Source organism: Muscardinus avellanarius (genome assembly GCF_963383645.1).
Source record: "Muscardinus avellanarius genome assembly, chromosome: 2".
NCBI lineage: Eukaryota > Metazoa > Chordata > Mammalia > Rodentia > Gliridae > Muscardinus > Muscardinus avellanarius.
In genome coordinates, this window is record NC_137787.1 from 100,764,208 (window position 1) to 100,781,891 (window position 17,684).

Below are 17,684 nucleotides of genomic sequence, written 5' to 3' on the forward strand. Positions count from 1 at the left end.
AAAGACAATTCGGCACTGTACCATTTTACTAGGTGGTTGAACGGTGTCTTTATAGAGTAAGCACTGACCACTGATTTGACTTTAAAAATCTCAGGAGATTATGATTTTGAAGAATAGAGAGATGTGTGTACAAGAGGGGTGTGGGCAGTGGTGGGATATGAATCAGAGAGCTAAAATTCCCATCTTTGTAACAGAAAAACAAAAGAAAATATTCAACAAAGCAAGATAAAGAAAACAACCATAAGCAAGCTACTGACAAAAATGAAGATATGTATTGAAAGAAAGCACCAAATGAGGCATGTAAGTCATGGGTAAGAAGGACTGCCTAAGTACAGGGCAGGAGACTTTGTTTTGTTACCAGCCTTGTATATTTGACTTTTAAAGTTATGTATGTGTACTAATTTGATAAAATCATTCGATTTTTTTTTTGCTTTATATTCTTTTTAAAAAATTTTAATGGTGCCTTGTAGTCATACATCTTAAAGTAGTACATGATGGTAGAGGCATACATACACACATCTCTTATTTACCCTTCCCCAATTCCCACCCCATTCCCCCTCCCTCCCTCCTTCTCATGTTGGCTTAGTGATTGACTTTCATATGTTGCTGAGTTCTTCCTATGACTCTTTTTCTCCCTAGCTTCCACATATTAGGGATAGCATTCTATTTCTTACTTAATGTGACTGACTAATCTCACTTAAGATTCCCATCAACAGATGAATGGAATACAAAATTATGGGACAAGTATACAATGGAATTTTACTCAGCCATAAAGAAGAACAAAATTATGTCATTTATAGGGAAATAGATGGAATTGGAGAAGGCATTCAATTTAAAGAGTGCTTATAATATACTTTTGACCTAGCCATTCTGTATCTAAAGAACTTTCCCATAAGAATGATCAGACATCCAAGATTTACATTCACTCTAGTCACAATTATAGTAGAAAAAAAAGGGAAAAAATTTAAAAAGGGATCTAGTTAATAAAATAATACTAAGCACTTTATTTTTTTCTTTTTTTTCTTTTTTTTTTTCGGTACTGGTGATGGAACCCAGGAGCATTCTACCTCTGAGCTACACCCTCAGTCCAATTTTTCATTCTTTATTTTGAAACAGGGTCTCACTGAGTTGCAAAGAGCCTCACTAAGTAGCTGAGTCTGTCTGTGAACCGTGATACTCCGGTCGCAGTCTCCCAAATGCTGGGATTACAAGTGTGCACCACCATGCCTAGTTAAGCACTTTATTTTAAAAGTAAAGTTTTCTTGGGGAAGGGCCAAATGAGTGATATGTTCATGTATGCTTCTATCCTCTTGTACCTTGTACCACATTAAGACATATGGTTACAAACACCAATAAAAATATTTTTCAGGAGTTCACCGGACGGTGCCAGACCACTACAGTCCACTAGGCTCCAGAGAGGAGCGGCGGACAGCGAGCCGAGGTGAGCCACTGCAGAACAGCCAGGCAGAATTCGGCAGATTTTTCAGCGCAGGGAGCATCTAAAGCTCCCAGTGGCTGGGCTCAGCACACTCTGCAGGGACTCGGAGAGGAGCACAAAACCAGAGAAGAAATATGCCAGGCTCAAGGCAGAGGGCGTAGCAGCGGCACCATATTGTCACCAGCAGCAGCAGCAGCGAATTCACCGAGTCCACTATAGCTCCATCAGCGCACTCAACAACAGTGAGTCAAATTGCGGCGCCCAATTTGACTAGAGTGAATGTAAATCTTGGATATCTGATCAAAAGAAATCCCAGTACTGTACTCCCAGGGACTTGACACAGTGGGGGAGTGGTGGTGGCAGAGATAACACACCATAGGAGAACGCCCAACCTGGCACCCCTCCATGGTCTAAAGCAGCCTCGATTGACTCCCTGGGTCGGAGACTCTGTGATACAACCTAGTAAAGGAGTAGTGGGGACCGAGATACCACAGACTCGAGATCCAGAGCACCTTAAGTGAAGTCGTAGTGACCCAATAGAAGAACCCAGAGAAGGCATAAACTTCCAAAATCATGGGAAAGAGGAATAACAACGGAGCAATGAATGCCCACAACCCCACAACATCAGAACCTGATAAAACAGAAATTCAGAGATTTTTAGAAGATTAAATCAGGAAAATAACTGTAGAAATAATAGAGGTGTTTCGAAAAGAATTCAGAGAGAGCCAAAAAGAGATAAAGGATGCAATTAATTAAGTAAAGTCCTCAATTCAAACAACCGATTAGACCACATGGAGAATAGAATCTCACTCTTAGAAGATGATCACTACAAAAAGGAACACATAGTTTCTAAATTAGAAAAAACAATCCGACAGCAGGAATCTGACATTGAAGAAATATGGGCCCATTTTAAGAGAGCTTACCTAAGAATAATTGAAATAGAGGAGGGAAAAGAAGGTGAAACCAAAGGGATCAACAATCTCTTGAAGGTAGTAATAGCAGAAAATTTTCCAAACATAGAGCAAGAGGTTGATACACAGGTCCAGGAAACTTATAGAACTCCATTTAGACAGGATCAGAGAAGAGGATCCCCATGCCACATAATTGTCAAAATGACCAATGTGGAAGCCAAGCAGAGAATTTTAAAGGCAACAAAAACAAAGGGCCAAGTGACATTCAGAGGCAAACCAATTAGAATCACTCTAGACTTCCCAAACCAAGTCATAAGAGCCAGAAGGGCTTGGAAGTAACATATTCCAAACTCTGAAAGAAAACAACTTCCAGCCAAAAATTTCCTACCCAGCAAACCTTTCTATCAAATTAGATGGGAAAATAAGAAGCTTCCACGACAAACAGAAACTGAAGGAATTTGTGTCTTCAAAACCAGCGCTAGAGAAAATACTCAAAGAGATTAACTACAAAGAAGAATTAGGTAACACACACCAGAACCAGAGAAACAAGATTTTCCATCCAATAGACAACTAAGATTGGTTATCTGTGGAGATTCATTATTTATGTTAGTCTTTTACCTATCTCTAAATTATATTGTTTGCTTTTATTGTTGCTAATTTTTAGGATTTCTAGTTTGAATACTAATATACCTTCAGATATAGCATTTGGAAATATTTTATCCCATTCTATCAGTAACTTTTAACTTTGTTTACATTGTCTTTGAATAAACAATTTTTTTAATTTTTAGGGAGTTTGTTTACTCTTCTGTTGCCTGTGCCATTGAAATCATATCCAAGAAATCACTGCCAATTTCAATGTTGTGAGGTTTTATGACCTAGATTTTCTTCTAAAAGTTTATAGTCTTAAGATTTATATTTAAGTCTTTTATCTATTTTGAGTTAATATTTGTATATGGTGTTAGGTAAGGGTCCAATTTTATTCTTTTTCATGTAATTATTATTTTTCAACAATATTTAGTTAAAAGATGATTATTTCCTCCACCAAATGTTCATGGAAACCTTGTCAAAAATAACTTGATAATATATGGAAGAATTTATCTCTAGGCTTGTATTTAACTCCAATGGTTTATATATCTGCCTTTATAACAGTACTACACTGTTTCAATTATTGTATCTTTATATGGTTTGAAATCAGAAAATATACATCTTCTAACTTTGTTCTTTTTCGAGATCGTTTTGGGTATCTAAAGTCCATATTCCATATTAGAATAGATTTTTTTTCTGAAAAATAAATAAATATATGATAGTTTCGCCTAAAAAAAAAAAAAAGAAAAAATATTCTCTGGTAAGAAAGAAAGCAAAAGAAATATTGAAATGTTATCTTTAAGTCATCAAAAGCTTGGTATCAGACAAATGAAACTGTTATTTGAGATTATCATTTTTAATTTTGGATAAATTGCTATAATACTAGATGTCAACCACTAAGCCAAGCATGGGAAGGAGGGATGGGGAGGGAACAGGGTGGGGATCGGGTAGGGCTAATTGGGCAATGTGTGCCATGTATGTCTACGAAAGTTTTTTTTTTTTCATCCCATTATGATGTATGAATACAGTGCATCAATTTAAAAAAAGAAAAAAGAAAGAAAGAAAGAAAGAAAGAAAGAAAGAAAGAAAGAAAGAAAGATTTTTTAAAAGTAAAGCCTTTTTTTTTTTGGTGGTATTGGGGTTCCTGGAAACCCTTCTCCCTCCGGACTACACTCCCAGACCTATTTTTAATATTTTTATTTGGAAACAGAGTCTCTTAAGCCAGTGCGGCTGGCTTTGAACCTGCGTGATCATCCTGTCTCCTCCTCCCAAGCGCAGGGATCACAAGCGTGCGCCACCATGCCCAGCAAAAGTAAAAGTTTTGAATATAATAAAAATACAGCAAATTGTTCTCTTGCATGTCAGGTTTTAAGATTAAATAAAATACAGTTATATTTTATACGCCATTTTGTATATGAATAGAAAAAAAAACCCTGGAAAGAAATAACCATATGTGGGTTTTGTTGTTTGTTTTGTTTTGTTTTTTCACTTTTTGGTGCTTTTTATTTTCTGGAATTGAACTCAGCGGCATTCTTCATCTAAGTCACTTACTCCCAGCTCTATTTTAGATTTTATTTTGAAACAGGATTTCGCTAAGTTACTAAGGATCTCACTAAGTTATTTATGACCTCACTAAGTGGCTTGGGCTGGCCTCAAACTTGTGATCCTCCTGTCTCAACCTCTAAGTACTGAGATTACAGGCATGTGTTACCACACCCAGCTAGAAAAACACTGTACATTAATAGTAATGTGCTTTAGGTAACAGAATAACAAGTCACTTTATTTATTCTTGCTTTATTTCCCAAATTTCCTTCAACAAGTATATTTTACCTCCTCAAACACTATAAAAGTACGTAATGTTTTTCTTCATTTTCTTTTTCTTTTTTTTACAGGGAATTGAACTCATGGGCATTCTACTTCCAAGCTACATCTCCAGCCCTACTTTATTTTTTATTTGAAACAGAGTCTAGGTTGCTGAGGGCCTCACTAAGTTGCTGCAGGTGACCAAGAACCCACAATCCTCCTGTCTCAGCCTCCCAAGTAGTGAGATTACAAACATACACCACCACGCCCAGATTTAAAGTGTCTAATTGATAAATCAGGAAAAGTTAAAATTGAAAACAATTCTTAGTTCTTCTCTAGAGAAAATAATCTCATTTAAAATACATAAATAATAAGTCCCCTGACTTATTCTGATTTGACTTAATTTTTTTAAGATGCTAGGCTGAAACCCAGGGCCTCACCACTAAGCTACACCCCCAGCCATAAAACAATTTTTTAAGAGTTAAGTTTTTATTGGTGCACTTAAATTATACTTTGGCATACTGGCAAATAAAATGATCTTTTGACTTTACAGTGGTTCTAAAGCACTACCCATTCAGTAGAACCCATCCTTCAGATTTGGAGTTTGGATCTTTTCCTGGCCTAGTGATATTGAGTATGATTCTTTCTTGTGCTTCTGGGCCATGACAGCCACAGCGCCCAGTCAGCCACGGGATCAGAAGAGCAAAGAGCCAATACTCTACAGTGTGCTGTGTTGCTAAGCTACAATATTCCATAGCTTAGGTGTATTCAAAGCATTTTCAACTTATGATGGGCTGATTTGAATGTAACCGCATTCGAGTGTAACCCCAGGAGCATCTGTATTGGTTATCAAGAAAATCGAAAGGCAATCAATGCATAGTGGCATAAAGACCAAAAACATTAAAACTCACAAAACCCATCACACCTGACACTTAAAGTACAATTAGGCACACATATACACCGTCTTTTAAGACCATTTACTGAAACCACATTTGAATAATTAAATAATAGCCCATACTCACTAAGCACCTACCACAGGCCAGCCCTTCAATTCTACTTTCTAAGGTGGTCTCCCAATATCCCTGTGAGCTAGTTTCTGTTGTATGGATGTGGGAACTGAGACTTGACCTCATTAAATAATGGCCAAGGCCTCCCTGCTGAGAGACTCTGTTTCAAATGCTAGTGGCTTGAGGCTGGAGTTTGGATCTTCACTGAGGCTCATCCCAAGTGGACACGTCCCGCCATCCAAGGCGCCCATACTGCTTTCTCACGTGTCCTATCTGAGCCCAGCAGAAAAACAGATGATAGTTTGCACAGTTTGGTAGTAAATGGTCTCTTTTTTATTTTTTAGTTTTGGCTTTAATAAGCCACCTTTCACAGTAGGCTTCAGTGGGTGCAATCATGTTTTTTTTAAGTACCCTGTAAGAGTACACCTCTGAGCTATTGTGTAGGCTGGGCCTTCTGGCTGGAACCACCTTCCCCAGGGAGTCCAAGGCTCTCTTCCTTCTCCATTTAGTCTCTGTTCAGTGTTTCTTCTTCAGAGAAGTTTTCCCTCACAAGCCACCCAACCAGTAAGCGTACCCTCAGCCCCTCATATCACCATGGGACGCAGCACATGCTTTTGTACTTGTTTACTATCTAACTTCAGGGCTTGGATATAATCTCCCATGAAAGATCTCGTTTATCTCAAATGCTCTTTCTCTAACGCCTGGCACAAGACAGGTGCTCCTAGTATCTGCAAGGAATGAACCAAATTGGCCACTCTGGGTGGTGGAACAGCTGTTTTTATATTTCTTCTTTTGGCTTAGCTGTAATTTTCAGATTTTCAGCAGTAAAATTATACCCCTCTTTGTGACAGGGAAGAAAAGTTGTTTTTCAACCCTTTTCCTTTTGAAAAGAGATCATGTTATTCACTTATACACATCAGTAGAGATACAGCGTCTTTGGTCACTGGCAGCCCACAGGCATGGAAATCACTGCTTAATTAATCCCCAGGTGTCCTTGGTGACAGCTCAGCAGGCCCAGACCTTGGCACACACACAGCCAGGGCATTTCTCGCAACCAGCTATGACTGGTGGCCCCTGCCCTCAGGAAACAACTGTCCTTCTGATGTGCCACAGCCAGGGGCCAACGGCCACCTTCGTAATCCTCACAGCATTCCTGGGTAGCACAGGGAAGGCAGTTTATCTTCCTCACCACATCACTCACATCTCACATTTGACATACGCCAAAATGTAAGGAGAAAATGGACCTCACACCTGTGTTCCGAGGACACCCACCTGTCTCCCTAGAGTTACAGTTCAGAGAGCCACTGAAGAGAAATGACTGGGACTTCAGCCAAGGAGCTCACTGTGTTCTCATGTCAAATATCATCAAATATAGCTTTTAATAATCCCCTCTTTGCCCTAACCTAACTGCACCCTAAAATAAAGTCTTAAATATTTACTTTGTTCTTCTGCAAATCTTGCTGTAACTTGTAGGGCTCACATTAACCACACTAAATGAAAGCAATTATCGAGAAGGTTCTATTAGCATAGAGTTTAGACAGGTTAATGACTGTCTTCCCCTGAGAGCTGAACACTCCCGCACAGGAATTCCCCTCCCTGTTTTGGAGTAAGAAAGTATAGCGAGGGGTCAGGCTTTATTGCCAGATCCTCTTGCACTTGCTGTGACAGGCGGTACAGGGGCCATGTGACTTCCACCAGGCAACAGGGAAGAGCCCTTCTGGATCAGTTCCTGGAGCTCACTCCTATCCCCACTCCCCGAGTGATGCAGAGTTTGATGGTCATGCCTAAGCTTAACACATTGGGCAAAGCCAATAGGTTCTCTTGCATTAGAGTGAAAGCAGCTCTGGGTTGAGTGTCAGGAGAGGTATCATGAGCACTGCCCTCTGTCCTCCTTGTCCACTACACACTGAGCCCTGCAGTCCCAGCTGGAGCCCCAGCTCCCTAGCCAAAGCCTGACACAGGTCTGACACCATGCAATCAGTGTTTGGTTGGATAAAAGATACAACAGTGCCTGCCACATTATATCTGTGACCACTCCTTCCTAAGGGGCATTATTCACAGAAGGCAGGGGCACAAGATGAAGAAGATAAGGCAATGCACCAGGATCTCAGTATGCATTATCTCACTGCATCCTCACCATGAGGACAGCGCTGGCATCACTATCTCTGTTGCACACGGCACAAAGCTGAGGCTCAGCAACAATTAAGCAAAAGGCCAACAGTGAGAACACAAGGGGACCCAGCATTCTGCTCTACTGCCAAAGATCAGGTCCAGGCTTTGGCCACCAAGCAGCTTCTGGAAAGCCTTTCTCCCGAGTCTGGTTTTCTCTATAAAAACAACAACAAAAACAAAAAACAAAACAAAAACAGCAGAAGCCCTGATTTGATACCCATTTAGCACTGACCGTCTGCTGCATGACTGGCCTGGGGTCTGACCCCAAGGTGGCTTCTTAGGAAGCATATGAACCAATGGCCCACACATACTGAGCTCTTGTTTTATGCCTGACACTTTGAGGGTTTTACATGTGTGTGTTTGCTTCTAACAACAATGCCACAACACAACAGAAACTGGGTTTATGCATAGCCACGGGGCCAGGAGGCAGCTGAGCTGGGTCCAGAGTCAGTGTCAAAACCACAGTCCTACTGCCAATACCACCATTGTTCAGTCAAGGCCCCAGTGGGAGGAAACGTAAACACAATCCCCTCCATGGATGTGTGTCTGTGGCTCTTGCACAGTGACTCTGGTTAAAGAGCCCATCTCCAGTTGCATTAAAGGGAAGAGGAATTTTTCATTGTAAATGATGACTCAAAAAGCTCACCCATGAAATGCCAGGCCAGCTAAAAGCCAGCTGAAGGTGTAGCTGTCCTACTCCGCTAGGCACCTTAAGGTGCAGTTTAAAATCCTCTGCCAATCCTAGCCATGGATACCCTGTGTTGACCCTGGGCATAGTACAGACTGCAATCATACACTCAAGACTTGCTAGCCTTTCAAGGGTAAAAGAGAAACAGAATGAAGACTCTGTAATGACAGTGTTTGTGGCACAAACCATGGGCCAGTTCAGCTTTCTTCAATCACATGCCGAATTGGACCTCTCCCTAGCTCTTTTTTTTTTTTTTTAATTTTTAAATTTTTTTTTTTTTGAGACTGAGGATTGAACCCAAGGGCATTCTACCTCCAAGCAACAGCCTATTTTATTTATTAGTTTGAAACAGGGTCTCATTGAGTTACTGAGAGCCTCACTGATTGCTGAGGCTGGCTTTGTGCCTGGATCCTTCTGTCTCAGCCTTCCAAGTACTGAGATTACAGGCATGCACCACCATATCAACTCTTTCTCTAATTTCTAAACTCAGCAGAGAATTTCAGATCCCTTAATGCCTCACATACTTTCTCTCTTCTTTCAGTGAAAGGGAAAAAACAAAAACACAAAGTACGGCTGGGACTATAGCTCAATAGTAGATCACCTGCCCAGCATATACAAGACCGTTGGTTTAAGTCCCAGCATTGCAGCAAAAATAAATACATAAGATAAAAAGTAAAACCCAACAAACAACCAATTTTCATACAGGCCACCTAATTTTAGAAGCTGTGGATGTGCAAAGTGAAACCTACAACTTAATGGAAAATCTCACAAAACCACACAAATCTCCAAATCTAAAAAAAATCCCCTTTGAAAATATATGCCCCCACTCAAACAGTTCTACTCCATTAAAAAAAAAAAAGCCAGGTTCTAAGATGAATCTTTAGAAATATGTCCCAATGCCAATGTAAACAGATAACAAAGAAAACAGCAAAAGACAAGGAAATATGTGGGTGAAGGCATATGCTGTACTGTAGCTGTGGACGTCTATTCAATCAGTACCATATGTAAGCTGATATCATAACTGTACACACATACCTCATTATGCCAAATTAGAGCAAGGGGGATCTGTCACCTTCTGATAAAAACAAACAAGTCTAATGTCAGCGAGTCCTATCTCTGATACAAAGAACAACCCTGAGCAGAGTTACTTCCACAAACAACTGTGAAGGCTGCATAAGTTCCCTGGGCAGACACTGCAGTGCACATTACCCAGGGCTGCCATTCCTCATGCTGATCCCAGCAAATAGCCACAGAGGAATACCATTCTCTGCAGGGAGACATATCCTCACCTTTTGAAATGAAAAACACCACACACTTTTTGAAAGGTCAGTAATTAGTCCACAGGTCTTAGGACTGTTGGGTCCCTGCCTCTTTCATGCAAGAACAATTCATTCAGAGCAATCGCTAATGTAATGTAGGTAGTTAAGCACTCTAAAAACTCCACTTACATTTTTATAATAGTTTTATAACCAAGAAATAGATGTATTGTGGAATCTCAGTTTTCAGAAAGTGAGTGGGGCATTTCTCTTTTTAAAAATACAGTAGTCATCTTCCCAGGTGCTTTTGGGAATTCCCAAAGTATTCCAGGATCTGGCAAAGCAGCCAAGTGGTAAAAGGGGTGATCTAGAAGTAAAGACCAAGGTCCAGCACACAGTGGCTGAGCTGGTGTGTGTTTAAAAGGAGTAGTGTGCTCAGTTGGACAAGTACTAATTAAAAACCTATTTGCCAGGCTCCTAGGTAGGCATAGGGATTTAAAAGAGAAATGTAGGATACTACCAGTGCCTTTGAGAAGCTTGGAGATTGGCTATGGTCACGAGCAAGGTGGAAAATTCCAAGGATGCACACCGAGGTCATGGAAACATGCAGCAAGGGCACCGACACCCTGTGGGGTGGGAGGAGGGCTTAGTGCACAGTGCTTCAAGGGAGTCTTGAATTAGCCAGAACAACAAAGGAGCCTCCGAGCTGCCCACCAACACAAAATGTGTAAGGACATGAGTAAGTAGCAGGCTGTGGGTTGGGCTAATTCCAATCAGGGCTGGGTGCACTCAGCCCCAGCAGCATCGAAAGTGGTGGCTCAGTGGCAGAGCTTTTGCCTAGCAAGCATGAGGCCCTGGGTTTCATTTTCCCAAACTCTAAGTTTCTAAAGTTAGAAATATGGAAGATCTGCCTCCAGAACCTTCGAGAGAAAACTTTGAGTCAGAGAGTGACTCTGGAAATCCAAACTGTGATGAAACCAGTGTACCTAAAGGCATATGTATTTTTATCTGAGTACCTGGATTCTATTTAGAGTCCTTTCCTCCCAAGAGCTCAGCAGTGACCCAGGCCTAGCCAAACAGGGCGCTGTATATCATGGGGCACTCTGATTAGATCATGGACAGACATAGAGCCCAAGATTATCCAATCAGGGCCCTCCCCCAAAGTATCACAAAACTTCCAAGAAAAAAGTAGAGCCTTTTCAATAGGACTGAAAAACTAAAACTAGAGCCCCATGCCCTGTGCAGAGAAGATGGCTTGCAAAGGAAGCCATTACAGCTATGGCTCCTGGGTTCCACTTGCAGGGCTAAATTCAGCAGTAGTGTCTTTGTAACTTGACAATGATATAAGGCATTACCAACAAATATATAGATTTTCAGAGAAGCCTCTCTAAACATTGATAATAAAGGGATAAAAAAACTTTAACTTCACGTTGAAAGCACTCAAATAAAATAATATGTATAAAATATGGTCTACTTTATAAAGTACAACACAAATATGAACTATTAATTTTACTCTGTGGTTATCTCAAAATCACCATTCACCACAATGTACTGTGTGTGTGTGTGTGTGTGTGTGTGTGTGTGTGTGTGTGTGTGGTAATTGAGCTCATGGGCATTCTACCTCTGTGCTACATTCCCATCCCTATTTTTTATTCTTTATTTTGAAACAGGGTCTCACTAAGTTGCTGAGGGCCTCACAAGTTGCTGAGGCTGGTTGCAAACCTGAGAGCCTCCTGTCTCAGCCTCCCAAGTACTGGGATTACAAATGTGTGCCACCATACCCGGCTCTGGGCTAGGTATGTTTCTAAGTATTTTCCTTATCATACTTAATTCTCATAACTGGCCCATCAAATGAACACTACTATTATTTCTATTATGTTACAGATGAGGAAACTCAGCCACAGGAAGGATAAGAAACGTGCTCAAAGTCGCCCAGCAATGAAATGGTGGGGTGCGGGTTTGCGGCAGGGAAGTCTGGCTGCATAAAGGCTGCTTTTCATGGTCCCTCATCTCTTCAGTATGCATTAGAAGCAAAACCTCAGCCGCCTTTAAATCAAACTTTACCAACAAATGACTTGGGGCAAAGTAATTTACATTTCTTGAATCCCCATTAACACATTGGCTACCATCTTCCTAAAGCCTTTGCTGGGCTGTCTTCCCCAGTCATCTAACAAGCTACAGCCCTGGGGAGCATCATGTCAGCTTCTCCTTTGCTCTCTCCCATGGTCCACCAGTATCCCCATCATACCAGCTTTATCCTGTCCCATATATCCCTTCTCTCTGGGCCTTGCACTCATCTGACTTCAGGCCTCCAGCTTACTCTCACCTGGCTTTTGACTGGACCCCCTTCACCTGCATCTCTCTTCTACCTGGCCATTCATTATTCTCTGGAAAGAAACTTCTCTAATCTCCTGCTTTAATCCTCTCTGTTGCCCTGCCTAGAGAACAAGCTTCACACTGTGAACTCTTCACAAATACCCATCCTACCTTTCCAATCTCACCATCTTCCTTTTGCTCCAAATACACTGTGGAGAGTATTTTATGCTGTGAAGTAGATCTTTGGGGATCTATTTTGTTTCCTTTAACTTATTTAATCTATTCTCTCATACCTTGATAATTACATACACTCTGCTTCAAATTAATAAAATGGAATTTCTTCTAACATTCTGCAATTTAAATCCACTCTCTTCCACTACTTTGTGCCACCATTATTCTGAATTAGCGGCTCTTTTATGAAAATAATTACCTTCTATATAAGCAGAAGTAAAATGCACGCTGCTAAAACACATTGGTTGTGGGCCAAGAATGGGGTTTCTTAAGGTCAAGATTTCCAAATGGTCTTTTGCGAGTTTATAAAATCTCTTGCCTTAGAGGCCTCAAAGACCAGTAGCAAAGGTAAGTGGTGGGGGTGGGGAGGGGGTCATAAACAAGCTAGGAAGAGGCAAAGAGACTTTAGGTCTTGGCAGCTCGAGCAGGAAAGTGCCACATCTCGCTCGGGCATCCTTCTGCCCTGGCTGTGAGTGGGAACACTACCACCCCACAATTCTAACTGTACCTTGGGGCCTGGGGGTTTCTCAACCACAGTATGACTCACATTTGGGGCCAAAGAATTCTCTGTTGTGGAGATTGTCCTGTGTAATAAAGGCTGTTTAAAGGCCAGCAGCATCCCTAGCTCCTACCCATGACATGGCACAGTGTCCCCTGGAGGGCTGCAAAATTGTCTAAAGCTGAGAATCATTGCTATAGACACATAGCCATGGAGATCAGCATCATTTCTCTAGAATTTTGTTCTTTTTCGTGATAAAGATCAAAATATCCTTAACCACACAAAGTGAAAAATACACCAACAATGATAGGAGCTTTCCATGAAGATACTGAAAGAATGGTTTCTGGCAAGTATCCTAATATTTGCTGGTGCCTAACCAGAGAATGAAACAGAAACTGACACAGAGAAAGAAGGAACATGTTTGTTTCTTCCTCAGATCAATAAAAAAACAGACTGTATTCGCATGCCTCTCCCACCGTTCCCAGCATCCGGGGCCCACTGACTGGTCAATACCTCACCTTGGGAAGGTATCATTTGCTTGACCATTTGCTTGGGCTGGGTTCTAGGGACACTTCAGGTGCTACTTCAACACAAGTAACAATATCAGCACACGAGCAAGGAAACTACACAGGTGCAACTTAATTTCAAGGTCCATTAGCAGCACAAAGGGGGGAAAATTACACTTCCAAAGGCAAGCCCTGGAAATCAGCAGGAACATTTTTCATTTTCAATTTCCAAATGGCAAGAATAATAATTATGGTTGTTTTTTAAGAACAGCATCCAAGTTCAAATACAATGCACTTCAATCCCAGAGACTGGAAACATTATATGTGGCAAATCGTTTGAAAAATGCAGGGCTGCCTGATACACAGTTTGGACAAAATACCAGAAAACAGTCGCTTGAGTAGTGCCTGCACATTCAATTTTGTGATTGTGTTTACCAGCTGACCTTGCAATTATAAGTGGCCATCGCACAGAAAGGAAGCTATCGTTATGTTTTGGCTTTAGCAAACAGTTGACGTTTACCAGTCATTAGGCTATTAAAAGACAACAACTAGTACTGATACTATAAAAGCAAATATACATACACACATACATTCCTGAAGGGGGCTGCATGATGTATGTCCCCGCCCTCCAAAACATGACAATCTGAAGCTGTAACTCTCACGTTCTGTGAAGGCTTCACAGCACAGAATGATCCATGATCAACATGACCATCTGTGCCCATCCTGTCATGACCAACACAAAACAGGAGTACCGCTTTTTAGGTACTGTTAGCTGAGGTCCAAGAAAGGGACATGAGATACCAAGTCTAACTTCCAAGCAGATTCTCATAATGCAAATGAGTAAGAGAAACTATAAGGCAAAACTCTTCTAGCACAAGTGAGCAGTATCTATTGAATACCTTCAACAGGTAAGACTTTGAACATGCCAGTATGGGCAAGACTCAGATAAACCAAACCCATCTGCAGATAGCAAGCATTTTCATTATCTCTACTTTTTCTGGCCATATCAAATACATAGCAAATAATCATGAATCCAATCTTAGTTATTATACTTTATCATTTAAGATCACAAAGCAAGAGAAAGGCAGAATAGGTCTTTCTAGAATCCAAAGCATTACTCTGAAAGTAGAGAATATCTGAGCAGGGTGTGATGGCACATGTGCCTGTAATACCAGTACTTGGGAGGCTGAGATAGGAGGATTGCAGGTTTGAGGATAGCCTCAGCAACTTAGCAAGACCCTCAGCAACTTGGTGAGACCCTGTTTCAAAAAATAAAACTGGGGGCTGGGCGTGGTGGTGCACGCTTGTAATCCCAGCATTTGGGAGGCTGAGACTGGATGATCGTGGTTCGCGGACAGCCTCAGCTACTTTGTGAGGCCATACGCAACTTAGTGAGACCCTGTTTCAAAATAAAGAAAAAAAAAAAAAGGCAGGGGATGTAGCTTGAAGGTCAAATGCCCCTGGGTTCTATCCCCAGACCTGCAAAAACAAAACAAACAAACAAACAACAACAACAACAACAACAACAAAAACTGGGGGTGTAGTTCAGAGGTAGAATGCTCCTGGGCTCAATCCCCAGTACCAAAAAGAGTAAACAATATTTGAAAGTAGAGTTTTAATCTATATAACTATATATGTCTATCTATCTATACATGAGTGGTGTGTGTGTGTGTGTACATGCCTGTGGGTACTAGAGATGAAACTAGGGCATTGTACTTGCTATGTAATTGTTCTACCACTGAGCCACACTCCCGGCCCCAGGAAAGGAGATAATTTTGGAGTATTCAGACTCTTTCAGAGAATAAATCTGGATAAATTAATTTACTATGTAATCAGTGGAAGAGTAGGATTTTTTTAAAATCTACTTTTTCATTTCTTTGATTCCCCTTTGTCTTCAACAAGATAAACAAGAGTTCAGAGATGCAGTTCTATCTGATTCTTGGTCTTAATAAAGTTCATTTCCACCTAAATTTCTCTAGGGGCACACTGACTTTTGCATAATAAAAAAGCCCAAGAGTGATAAATTTAGAAAGCAAAACCATTTTGGGTAAAAAGTCACACAGAAAATAGCTCAATAGAATAAGGAGAACATGTGCGTGGTAACACACATATGCAAAACACACACACACACACACACACACACACACACACACACATACACACAGAGCTATCCATTTAAAGAAAATGAATTTAGGGAACCCTTCTTCAACTGCTATGGTACCCAATTTAGAAACAGTTTATAGTCGAGCAGAAGATCTATCAGCAAGCAATAAGACACAACAGTAAGCAGTCAGAAACATCAGTGAGCAATAAGACACCAGAGCAAGCAGTAAAGACACCAGGGAGAGCATTTCCTAGCAATTACCACATGTCTTCATGCAGGAAGGCAGAAAGAAAAGCCTCCTCACTCCACCAAGATCGGAACCCCATAAAAACAAACTCACTCACAGCTCAGAGCTATCGCTGAGATGACAACAGGGCGCCAAGGACCGCAGTGTGGCCATGACCAGACGGAGAGCAGAAAAGCAATGAGAGACTGCTCACCGGTGATGAGTGATGACCGTCAAGTTCAGCCCTCCCGCTTTTTGGCATCCTGATCTATAGGCATGGCAAATAGTTGCAAAATATGTGTTGGTTATCTGACAGGATATAAAGGACTTTCTGACGTCTGGGGGAAATGGAGGAGGCTGCCCAGCATATCCATGACCTTCTGGACCAATGTGCATGTATATACGAATGGATAGTATTTTCCTAATTGACTAATAAAAATCCCAAAGGTATAGATAGATTGTATCCCACACACATATGAAAATGTGGTTAATTATTAAAGCCACAACTCCACATTTGCTTCTATTTCCCAGAGAGGAAAAAATAAAACACAATACTTCAAGTCGCTAAATATTAAAAACATAGCACCAATAGCACATTTAAAGGTGCTCTGCTCAGAGCCAAGGGCTTACAGAACATGTTCAAGATGTTTGTTAGCTGAGTTCCACTGAGCTCAAAGAAGTAGCACCAAGACCCTCCCATGTCATCCCTGGAGGTTGACATTCAGGAACTCTCTCTCTCCCTCTCTCCCTCTCTCCCTCTCTCCCTCTCTCCCTCTCTCCCTCCCTCCCCCCCCCCTCTCTCTCTCTCTCTCTCTCTCTCTCTCTCCTTGGCACTCAGGACAACAGAGGCCAAAGATCCCACAGCAGGAGAGAGAATGAGAGCAGAGATGTCTACATAGGCTCAGAAGCTACAGCAGAATGAGGGGAGCAAAATTAAATGCAGAACACCCATCCCACCTCCAAAGCCAATCATGCAGAACTGTACTGTGATGAAATCAGATAGGAACTTTCTGGTAGCATCTTCTCCTGGGAAGAGGCATGGGGGAGTGGAGACAGGAGAGCCAGGGCTCCCTTTTATTAATAAGCAGCTCAACACAGTGGGAGGTTTTCTTGTCTAATTACAGAAACTGTTGGAAACTGCAGGGAAGACGGGATTTATGGCCTAGATGACATTGCCTCTGTGTTGTAATTAAAAGTTATTTTTAATACTTTGGTTGCATACTTTGGATTATCAGAAATATATTTTGCAATTTAAAATTCATTAAAGGGCAAAGAATATAACAAAAAAGGCAACAAAACCAGTTTGTATAATGTGAACTGATTAAATGTTTTAACTCTGGGAGGTGAGAAAGGAAAAGAATCCCTCCTAGTTAAGTCTGTGAATATTTATATGAAAGAAGGAGAGAGAAAAAAATGAGCTAAAGAGAGTGTGAAACTAGTTTTTTGTTTGTTTGTTTTAATTTCAAAAGTAGCCAGGCACCTGTGAAGCTGTGTCAGGAGGGATTGCAGGTTTGAAGCTGCCCTCAGCAACTTAGCGAGACCCTGTTTCAAAATAAAAAAAAAAATAAAAAGTGCTGGGGATGTAGCTCAACAGTAGAATATCTCTGGGTTCAATACCCAGTATGGGTAGACAAACAAACAAATGAAAAGTAACCAGGCGACTTACTTTATCTTTCAGCCAGAGTGGGCCTACCTACCCCATCCACCAGATCTATCAATCACTTGTTCACCATCATTTATTCAAAGCATCTAGTCCTTATTCTCAGGCTCTTCTCTTTGTCCTAGGTCCCTAGGAAATTGAGGTCACCCTAACAAGAGCAGTCCTGGCTCAGCTACATTGACTCAAGGGCCAGTCCCAGCGCAGTGTTATGACACGCTGTGCACGATCTGGGTTTTCTTTTTCACCCGATCCCCTTTTGTTGCCCAAGGTTCCAATTTCAAG

General features: G+C 41.2%; 1 protein-coding gene across 1 annotated transcript in view; it reads right to left on the reverse strand.

Annotated features, from left to right (window-relative positions):
* MGAT5 (alpha-1,6-mannosylglycoprotein 6-beta-N-acetylglucosaminyltransferase) overlaps positions 1–17,684 on the reverse strand; it is a gene marked incomplete at both ends in the record, with an annotated part of 233,475 nt that overhangs the window by 200,155 nt on the left and 15,636 nt on the right. The gene's annotated exons all lie outside the window — the stretch shown is intronic.